Below are 11,469 nucleotides of genomic sequence, written 5' to 3'. Positions count from 1 at the left end.
TGTCCTGTCTGGTGTCCTGTCTGGTTGTTCTGGTCGGTCTGGTCTCCTCTCTGGTCTCCTGTCTGGTCTCCTCTCTGGTTGTTCTGGTCTCCTGTCTGGTCTCCTGTCTGGTTGTTCTGGTCTCCTGTCTGGTCTCCTGTCTGGTCTCCTGTCTGGTGTCCTGTCTGGTTGTTCTGGTCGGTCTGGTCTCCTGTCTGATCTCCTGTCTGGTCTCCTGTCTGGTCGGTCTGGTCTCCTGTCTGGTCTCCTTTCTGGTCTCCTGTCTGGTCTCCTATCTGGTCTCCTGTCTGGTCTCCTGTCTGGTGTCCTGTCTGGTCGGTCTGGTCTCCTGTCTGGTGTCCTGTCTGGTCGGTCTGGTCTCCTGTCTGGTGTCCTGTCTTGTCTCCTGTCTGATCTCCTGTCTGGTCTCCTGTCTGGTTGGTCTGGTGTCCTGTCTGGTCTCCTGTCTGGTCTCCTTTCTGGTCTCCTGTCTGGTCTCCTATCTGGTTTCCTGTCTGGTGTCCTGTCTGGTCGGTCTGGTCTCCTGTCTGGTTTCCTGTCTGGTCTCCTGTCTGGTCTCCTGTCTGGTTTCCTGTCTGGTCTCCTGTCTGGTGTCCTGTCTGGTCGGTCTGGTTTCCTGTCTGGTCTCCTTTCTGGTTTCCTGTCTGGTCTCCTGTCTGGTGTCCTGTCTGGTCGGTCTGGTCTCCTGTCTGGTCGGTCTGGTCTCCTGTCTGGTCGGTCTGGTCTCCTGTCTGGTCGGTCTGGTCTCCTGTCTGGTCTCCTGTCTGGTCGGTCTGGTCTCCTGTCTGGTCTCCTGTCTGGTGTCCTGTCTGGTCGGTCTGGTCTCCTGTCTGGTCGGTCTGGTCTCCTGTCTGGTCGGTCTGGTCTCCAGTCTGGTATCCTTTCTGGTCTCCTGTCTGGTCTCCTGTCTGGTCTTTCTAGGTTTGGATCTCCTCATTTCACTGTGGCTCCCAGCAGGACAGAGGTAACCTCACCCTCTCTGAGACCTGAAGTACTGTCGTCCCCAACCATACAGAGCCATGTTTTTAGTAGGCTAGCAGTTATGACACTGCTTTGGGTTAGTACCCAGGGAAGGCAGTATCTCTCGTTACATTTGCAATGTGACACTCACCAAAAATGTCCAACAAATCTCTGTTCCCTTCCAACAGCAGGTTGCCTGCCGACTCATCCTGAATTTAATTCCACTGCTCTATCGATCGCTCCATAAATCAGTCTGAACCCGTTATCCTAGAAGTCATTTGTGCTGACATCAAAATGACCCGATTCATGATTTGTGTAGGCCAGCTCTGGCCCAACCCATTGGTTTCTGGGACCAATCAGAACGGTTTAAATGTGTCCGCATTTGTGAAGTCGTTGGGGACGGAGCAAATCCCGACTCATCGAGGAGAAAAAACATTAGTGGGCGTGGTGTTTGGCCGGAGTGATGTGGATTGATAGCCAGGCAAAGCAGCTAGGGGCCTCCACATCCATCTCTATCTCTTTCCCATTGAACAGAACTCAGGGTGTCTGGCTCTGTGACCGCTGGAGGGGTTTCACTCTTATTGGACTGAACGAGAAGCATCTGTGAAGATGTAATCAAACCAGCTATGAGCAGCTCACCGCTAGTGCGTCTCCTGCCTGTCTTTAAAACTAATTACAGACTATTATCACAATTAGATCTGCAGGAAAGGGACACATCACACACACCTACACACACACATACACACACGCAGGTCTGAGGAAGCAGAGAGAATGAGCATCAGCCGGTAATCAGGTGAGGTGATAAGGGACCAGGCTGGGTCTGTCTGTCTGTCTGTCTGTCTGTCTGTCTGTCTGTCTGTCTGTCTGTCTGTCTGTCTGTCTGTCTGTCTGTCTGTCTGTCTGTCTGTCTGTCTGTCTGTCTGTCTGTCTGTCTGTCTGTCTGTCTGTCTGTCTGTCTGTCTGCTCCACACTCATTAATCAGGAAGAACATTAGGCTTTTTATAAGACATGCCTCACAACCAAAGTGACACAGACTATACAAAAGACTAACTCCACTTTAAATAATGCCACTTTAATAATGTCTACATATCTTACATTACTCATATCACATGTTTATACTGTATTGAGACCCAATCACTGGACACTTTAATAAATGCATCACTAATCACTTTAAACAATGCCACTTTAAATAATGTTTACATATCTTACATTACTCATATCATATGTATATACTGTATTTTATACCATCTACTGCACCATGCCTATGCCACTCGGCCATCGCTCATCCATATATTTATATGTACATATTCTCATTCACCCCTTTAGATGTGTGTATTAGGTAGTTGTTGGGTAATTGTTAGATTACTTGTTAGATTTGTGTGTATTAGGTAGTTGTTGGGAATTGTTAGATTATTTGTTAAATATTACTGCACTGTTGGAATTAGAAGCATAAGCATTTCGCTACACTCATATTAACATCTGCTAACCATGTGTATGTGACCAATAAAATGTATTTGACTTGACACTTCTCCTTCCCTCCCTCTCAAACTGTTCACTTCCCAGTTATTGACATCTGTCTAGTTCTGAGATGTAGGTGATGACTGGAGTGATTGAACAGAGAACATAGAGTGAAGGCTCTGGTGAGGTAATCTGGTGGTCAGAGTGATTGAACAGAGAACATAGAGCGAAGGCTCTGGTGAGGTAATCTGGTGGTCAGAGTGATTGAACAGAGAACATAGAGCGAAGGCTCTGGTGAGGTAATCTGCTGGTCAGAGTGATTGAACAGAGAACATAGAGCGAAGGCTCTGGTGAGGTAATCTGGTGGTCAGAGTGATTGAACAGAGAACATAGAGCGAAGGCTCTGGTGAGGTAATCTGGTGGTCAGAGTGATTGAACAGAGAACATAGAGCGAAGGCTCTGGTGAGGTAATCTGGTGGTCAGAGTGATTGAACAGAGAACATAGAGCGAAGGCTCTGGTGAGGTAATCTGCTGGTCAGAGTGATTGGTTGTGTGATTACTGGCTCGCCTTTTCTTTTCTTGTTACACTGCATGAACTGCTGCCTCTGGAACAGAATACTATACCGCCGTAGAGCCTATGGTACAGGAGCCCTATGGACTGCTTCTGTAAAGGAGCTTCCCTGGAGGCAGCTGTGTTTCTGTGTTGAGATAACAAAGGCTTTGCAGAGGGAGACACACACAGCATAATGAACAATCTACTGCAGCACACACACACACACACACATGCAAGTGACCACACACATGCATACACGCACGCTCACACACGCTCGCACACACACACACGCTCGCAAGCACACACACACACACACACTCACACACACTCACACACAACATAATGAGTCTGCAGTCCATGCTTGGGTGGGTAGTGGAGGCCACGTTGACTGTATGTTCTCTGGCTGCATCAGTATGCTACTGTCATGACTGGGTCTGCACCACTCTCCTCCACCTCTCCCTCTCTCTTCCTTTCTTTCTCAGCATCCCTCCCTCCCTCTGTGTGTCTTTTATCTCTGCATCCCTCCTGCCCTGTATCTCTCCCTCCCTCCACCTGCTAATCTCTCTCTCTTTTTCTACATCTCTCTTTTCTCCCCTCCATACATCCCTCCCTCCCTGCACCTCTTCTGTATCGCCCCATCAATCTCCACCTCCCTCCGTAACCTCATCCCTCTCTCCCTGCTCTCTGCTGGTTTTCCTGTGGGTTCCCAGTGCGCTAATCTAAAGAAAATGTTCCAGCTATTGGCTAATGTTGGTATTTAGCATGCTACGGCAATTAACCAGTTAGCATCCAACTGCTTGGCTGATGTTGGTAGCTATGCTAATGAACCAGGTGGCTAACATGCTGGGCTAATGAAACAGTTGGGATCCAGACATTTGGGTAGTGATATTTAACTCCTATATATTCTGAAAGCTGAGGGTCCAATAATCTCCAAGTTGATGGATGGTACCATGAGGACCCCCCAGTCCATCAGTGTGTGGTGTGTGTGTGTGTGTGTGTGTGTGTGTGTGTGTGTGTGTGTGTGTGTGTGTGTGTGTGTGTGTGTGTGTGTGTGTGTGTGTGTGTGTGTGTGTGTGTGTGTGTGTGTGTGTGTGTCAGCAGGGGTCTGATGGAGGGTGCTCATGTGTGGAGGACTCATCACGGGCTATTAGGAGCAAGCAGGGGGCCAGAGAGAGAGAGAGAGATAAAGAAAGGACTGTCCTTCAGCAGAGGAGAGCAAGGGTGTGTGATGACACACACACACACACACACCCCGTCATGTCTCCTGTCCTCTCCCATCCTAACAGTCATTTCCTGCAGTGGGCCCTACCAGACAGCAGCAGCTGAAGACAGATCTTCATGAGATTCCGACCAGACCGCCTTGTTCCTGATGATTAATTCATTTCTTGTTCTGCCGGCCTGGAATTAATCTCTCGTTAATAGTTAATATTCCATTCCTTTGCACATGATTGCAACATGAAAAGCAAAGCTAGAGTACAGAGCATATTCACTACACTCGCAATAACATCTGCTAACCATGTGTATGTGACAAATACAATTTGATTTGATGGTATTATATATAGACAATAACAGAGATGGTTTGGTGAACCTCGCTCGCGTGATGAGTAACCTCACTGGTACAGTGCCTTGCGAAAGTATTCAGCCCCCTTGAACTTTTCGACCTTTTGCCACATTTCAGGCTTCAAACATAAAGATATAAAACTGTAATTTTTTGTGAAGAATCAACAACAAGTGGGACACAATTATGAAGTGGAACGAAATTTATTGGATATTTCAAACTTTTTTAATAAATAAAAAACTGAAAAATTGGGCGTGCAAAATTATTCAGCCCCTTTACTTTCAGTGCAGCAAACTCTCTCCAGAAGTTCAGTGAGGATCTCTGAATGATCCAATATTGACCTAAATGACTAATGATGATAAATAGAATCCACCTTTGTGTAATCAAGTCTCCGTATAAATGCACCTGCGCTGTGATAGTCTCAGAGGTCCGTTTAAAGCGCAGAGAGCATCATGAAGAACACACCAGGCAGGTCCAAGATACTGTTGTGGAGAAGTTTAAAGCCGGATTTGTATACAAAATGATTTCCCAAGCTTTAAACATCCCAAGGAGCACTGTGCAAGCGATAATATTGAAATGGAAGGAGTATCAGACCACTGCAAATCTACGAAGACCCGGCCGTCCCTCTAAACTTTCAGCTCATACAAGGAGAAGACTGATCAGAGATGCAGCCAAGAGGCCCATGATCACTCTGGATGAACTGCAGAGATCTACAGCTGAGGTGGGAGACTCTGTCCATAGGACAACAATCAGTCGTATACTGCACAAATCTGGCCTTTATGGAAGAGTGGCAAGAAGAAAGCCATTTCTTAAAGATATCCATAAAAAGTGTCATTTAAAGTTTGCCACTAGCCACCTGGGAGTCACACCAAACATGTGGAAGAAGGTGCTCTGGTCAGATGAAACCAAAATCGAACTTTTTGGCAACAATGAAAAACGTTATGTTTGGCGTAAAAGCAACACAGCTCATCACCCTGAACACACTATCCCCACTGTCAAACATGGTGGTGGCAGCATCATGGTTTGGGCCTGCTTTTCTTCAGCAGGGGCAGGGAAGATGGTTAAAATTGATGGGAAGATGGATGGAGCCAAATACAGGACCATTCTGGAAGAAAACCTGATGGAGTCTGCAAAAGACCTGAGACTGGGACGGAGATTTGTCTTCCAACAAGACAATGATCCAAAACATAAAGCAAAATCTACAATGGAATGGTTCACAAATAAACATATCCAGGTGTTAGAATGGCCAAGTCAAAGTCCAGACCTGAATCCAATCGAGAATCTGTGGAAAGAACTGAAAACTGCTGTTCACAAACGCTCTCCATCCAACCTCACTGAGCTCGAGCTGTTTTGCAAGGAGGAATGGGCAAAAATTTCAGTCTCTCGATGTGCAAAACTGATAGAGACATACCCCAAGCGACTTACAGCTGTAATCGCAGCAAAAGGTGGCGCTACAAAGTATTAACTTAAGGGGGCTGAATAATTTTGCACGGACAATTTTTCTGTTTTTTATTTGTTAAAAAAGTTTGAAATATCCAATAAATTTCGTTCCACTTCATAATTGTGTCCCACTTGTTGTTGATTCTTCACAAAAAATTACAGTTTTATATCTTTATGTTTGAAGCCTGAAATGTGGCAAAAGGTCGAAAAGTTCAAGGGGGCCGAATACTTTCGCAAGGCACTGTATATACCTGGTATTTAAAAGAACATGTCGTGGTAAAGAACGGGTACTTTGTCTTACTTCAACACTATTGAAACCCAGCCAATGGCAGTATAGAACTAGTATATGTAGTATTATGGAGATTCAGTAGCAGTCAGGTTTGGTGCTACAATCAGCAATGACACCGTTTCTGTTCTGTGGCTGAGCAGCAAGGAAATACATTTAATATTTCTAAAACAGCAGGCAGCAGACAACCCTCCAAGAATACAACAACAGTAATGCAGAGAGCTCCAGGCCAGAACATTGATGCTGTTTTTATCTACCCAGAGAAAATTGTCTTCTGTTCTTACTTTAACTGAAACCCCAAATTAAACAGTTTTCTTTAAATATCTGCTACGTTAATGACTTCCCTTCGGAAACTCTCTCTCTCTTTCTGTGTGTGTGTGTGTGTGTGCGTGTGTGCGTGTGTGCGTGTGTGTGTGTGTGTGTGTGTGCGCGAGAAAACAACAGTAACGAGACATTGCGCTCAGCAAAAACAGCTCAGGGCTATTCAGTGAATATAGCGTGCTTTGTGTTATTTGTCATATTCAGAGCTCTAACAAAGCCAGTTATGGGATTACTGGAATGTGTAGTTACTATGTAGTGCTTTTGTGTTTTATTGAATATTAATGTCGCGTATTTGAGTGTATTACCAGAGTAGAGCGTTCACCAGTGAGAGTATCCGATGGGGACATCTTTCTGGGTCCCAAATGGCACCCTGTTCCCTAAACAGTGCACTATGTAGGGAATAGGGTTGCAAGCTCTGGCTCGCGGTTACACTTCTGTGAGTGTTTAGCTAAGAACTCCCATCTCCTATACCCTTCCATCACGCAACCCTTGATGTCCCCTCCCCCTTCCCTCTCCACCATGATATCCATACGATAGCACTAATCATACAGATGCCTGTTGTTGTCATAGGCACTGCTGGTAAAATGGCAAGATGGTGGATGATTTGAAAAGGTAATTGGGAGCCAAGCTAGGCTCAGACAAACCAGTAATACTTAGCCCCTCTGTATTCATTTGCAGAACAGAGTGCGCACCGGTTTTACATGTAGAATGGTGTGAATATTGACGGCGGTCAGACGTCTACAGAGGGTGGTCCTTAAAACCCAGCACGCTGAACGATCGGCGGAACGAACGCTAGAGACACATTCTCTGCGATGTGTGCGAGCCTTAAACCCTTTCCCTCTCTAGTTCCAACCCTCCCCTTCTCTTCCGTCTACCTGCTGCCCCCCCCCCCCCCTCTGTCTGTGGTTCCCTGACAGTGTTGTTAATGAGTGTTCTCTGAGGTTCTAGAATGATGATGTACTCTAACTCTCTGTCTAACCCTGTCAAGATAAGAGGAGACATCTCTACTCTCTTTCTCTAATTAGTCTCCTCTCTACCTCCCTCTACCTCTCTCCATCTCTCTGCCTCCCTCTACCTCTCTCTACCTCTCTCCATCCCTCTGCCTCTCTCTCTCTATCTCTCTCTCTCTCTGATCCCTCTACCTCTCTCCATCCCTCTGCCTCTCTCTCTCTATCTCTCTCTCTCTCTGATCCCTCTACCTCTCTCCATCCCTCTGCCTCTCTCTCTCTATCTCTCTCTCTCTCTGATCCCTCTACCTCTCTCCATCCCTCTGCCTCTCTCTCTATCTCTCTCTCTCTGATCCCTCTACCTCTCTCCATCCCTCTGCCTCTCTCTCTATCTCTCTCTCTCTCTGATCCCTCTACCTCTCTCCATCCCTCTGCCTCTCTCTCTCTATCTCTCTCTCTCTCTGATCCCTCTACCTCTCTCCATCCCTCTGCCTCTCTCCTAAAGGGTAAAAGCCCATTTATAATCACCAAATGAAGACGGGCCCTGTGTCAGAATGGATATGTTAGTCATGGGTAATGGTAATGCTGAAGTTTCACACATTAGTACCACACACACACACACACACACACACACACACACACACACACACACACACACACACACACACACACACACACACACACACACACACACACACACACACACACACACACACACACACACACACACACACACACACACACACACACACACATTGCAGATGTGTGAGTGGTTAATGGAGGACGGGTAGAGCAGACATTGACACAGGGACTGTAGTGTGTCATCTGACAGGCTCTTTTTCTTACTGCTCTCTGTCTCTTCCTTCCCTCTCTATGTCTGTCTCTCCTTTTCTCCCTCCACCTTCTCTCTCTCTCTTTTCCTACTTTCTCTCTCTCTACCAGGTCTTTTTCCTCTAGAGAAATGATATGGACACCAGGTGTGGTGAGGTAAGATCGTTCATGTGTCTGTATGTCTCTGTAGGTGTGTGTGTCTGTATGTCTCTGTAGGTGTGTGTGTCTGTATGTCTCTGTAGGTGTGTGTGTCTGTATGTCTCTGTAGGTGTGTGTGTCTGTATGTCTCTGTAGGTGTGTGTGTCTGTATGTCTCTGTAGGTGTGTGTGTCTGTATGTCTCTGTAGGTGTGTGTGTCTGTATGTCTCTGTAGGTGTGTGTGTCTGTATGTCTCTGTAGGTGTGTGTGTCTGTATGTCTCTGTAGGTGTGTGTCTGTGAATATTTGTGCAGCTGTGTCTTATTCAAGACGATATTTGCAAGTGGAGTTCATTCAATCACCAAGATTGAGACTTCTACTGTGTAACAGAACTGGTAAAATATGGATGAGGACAACATCACCATGAGAAACAGTGTTGGATTATTCATAATAAAAGAGACAATAAAACTGTGGCAGCATATCTCCTCTACTCTCCTTTCCTATCCTCTCCTTTCATTTCATTTCCTATCCTCTCCTTTCATTTCCTTTCCTTTCCCCTCCTCTCCTTTCCTATCCTCTCCTTTCATTTCCTTTCCTTTCCCCTCCTCTCCTTTCCTCTGCTCTCCTTTCATTTCCTTTCCTCTGCTCTCCTCTCCTCTGCTCTACTTTCCTTTCCTCTCCTTTCATTTCCTTTCCTCTGCTCTCCTCTCTTCTGCTCTCCTTTCCTCTCCTCTCCTTTCATTTCCTCTCCTCTGCTCTCCTCTACTTTCCTCTGCTCTCCTCTCCTCTCCTTTCCTCTCCTCTCCTTTCCTCTCCTTTCCTCTGCTCTCCTCTCCTTTCCTCTGCTCTGCTCTCCTCTCCACCAGGATCTATTGTACCTGTCTCTGGATCTATCCAGAGCAATGTGAGGAATGTGAAGGCTATGAGTTGTTCTGACTAGAGGGAGAAGAGAAAGAATTGATGCCTCTGTGTCTCTGAGCTTTGGAAGACGAGGTACAGAGAGGAGATGTTTCTGTATTCCCTGTGTCTGTCTATCTCGATCTCTGTTTCTATGTGTTCTCCATCTATGTAGTGTTCTGACTAGACCTGCTGCTCTGTGGCTCTGCTGCCTGTCGCTCTGAGGGAGACAGGTGATGTTTCTCTAAGGTAGATGTCTCGCTAGCTATTGCTGTGGGATCTACTCTATATATGGAATATTCTGTTTCTCTTTCTATCTCTTTACGGGAAACTGATCTCTCTGCATCTGTCTGTTGATTTAATGAGAGCTGATGTGTCTATATCTCTCTGCTGTGTTAAGGAAATGTCTGTGTGTGTGTGTGTGTGTGCGTGGCGTGTGTGTGTGTGTGTGTGTGTGTGTGTGTGTGTGTGTGTGTGTGTGTGTGTGTGTGTGTGTGTGTGTGTGTGTGTGTGTGTGTGTGTGTGTGTGTGTGTGTGTGTGTGTGTGTGTGTGTGTGTGTGTGTGTGTTAATGAAATCTGATGGGTTGTCTTGAGGGCATTTACCCACAAAGCTCCATCCTGATGAGAGCAAAAACATGTGTGACATTTCACTGAGGCTCGGCTTCATCCGAAACAAATGCACTCACAAACACACACACACACACACACACACACACACACACACACACACACACACACACACACACACACACACACACACACACACACACACACACACACACACACACACACACACACACACAGCAGTACCAGCCCCCTTACCCCCCTCTCTCCCCTTCACTGTTTGAACTTTGTCTTTCTCGCTCTCTCTCTGTCCGTGTCACACAGTCTGCATCCCTCTGTAATTGTATGGACAGACCAAACGGATAGGGAAAGAGGAGGAGAGGAGACAGCTGCCTGTTGTCTTCCCGGGCTGCTCCAATCCAGAAGATAATTGTATAATATTCAATTTATATCAAAGCACCAGTCATTTCTCTGTTAGAGAGAAACTACTCAGTCAGGCTGAAAGGAGAGTAAGGCTGGAGAGAGAGCTAGAGAGTGAGAGAGAGAGAGAGAGAGATACAGAGAGAGAGAGAGATACAGAGAGAGAGAGAGAGATACAGAGAGAGAGAGAGATACAGAGAGAGAGAGAGAGAGATACACAGAGAGAGAGAGAGAGAGAGAGAGAGAGAGAGAGAGAGAGACGTTTATTCTTTGATTTGTCAGCCAGTTTCCTTTGACCTGTCTTCACCGCTGTCTGTCCTTCACTCAGTCACACACGCACACACACACGTCATGGTAAATGTTATCTCCTCACTAACCAGTCACCTCCAGACTGATCAATGTATGTATTAATCAGTCTGACTGACCAATCAGCTGACAGACAGACAAGACACAGGCAGACAGACAGGCAGGCAGACAGACTAACAACAGGACACAAAGCTACCAGGTTTATCGGTCTAAGTCTTTGTGTGTCATTGTGACGTGATAGTGATTGACTGGGTTACACAAAGTCAACATTTTGTCTGTTGGTTATTTTTACCTCATGTTCTATTGAACCATAAACATCTGAAATCCTTGGATTGGTCAGCTCTGAGGCTTTGGGATCTGGGTGTCTGCGTGAACGTGTGATAAGCAATTATAATCCTGCCAGTAACTGTGTGTGTGTGTGTGTGTGTGTGTGTGTGTGTGTGTGTGTGTGTGTGTGTGTGTGTGTGTGTGTGTGTGTGTGTGTGTGTGTGTGTGTGTGTGTGTGTGTGTGTGTGTGTGTGTGTGTGTGTGTGTGTGTGTACGTGCGTGCGTGCGTGTGTGTGAGCATCCCAGAGTTATCTGTTCAGTCAAGCTTAGACAGAGAGAAGGGGAAAGAGACAGAAGGCAATGGAAAAAGATACAGAGAGAGGGAGTGAGAGAGATATGGAGAGAGAGAGAGAGAGAGAGAGATATGGAGAGAGGGAGAGAGATAAAGCAGAAGAGCTATGCATAGATAGAGTATAGTTACGGAGGAAAACATACAGGGAAAGGTGTGGAGAGATATTTGCGGA

Source organism: Salmo salar, chromosome 23 (genome assembly GCF_965601325.2).
Source record: "Salmo salar chromosome 23, fSalSal1, whole genome shotgun sequence".
NCBI classification, from domain to species: domain Eukaryota; kingdom Metazoa; phylum Chordata; class Actinopteri; order Salmoniformes; family Salmonidae; genus Salmo; species Salmo salar.
Note: the sequence above shows the minus strand (reverse complement) of the source record.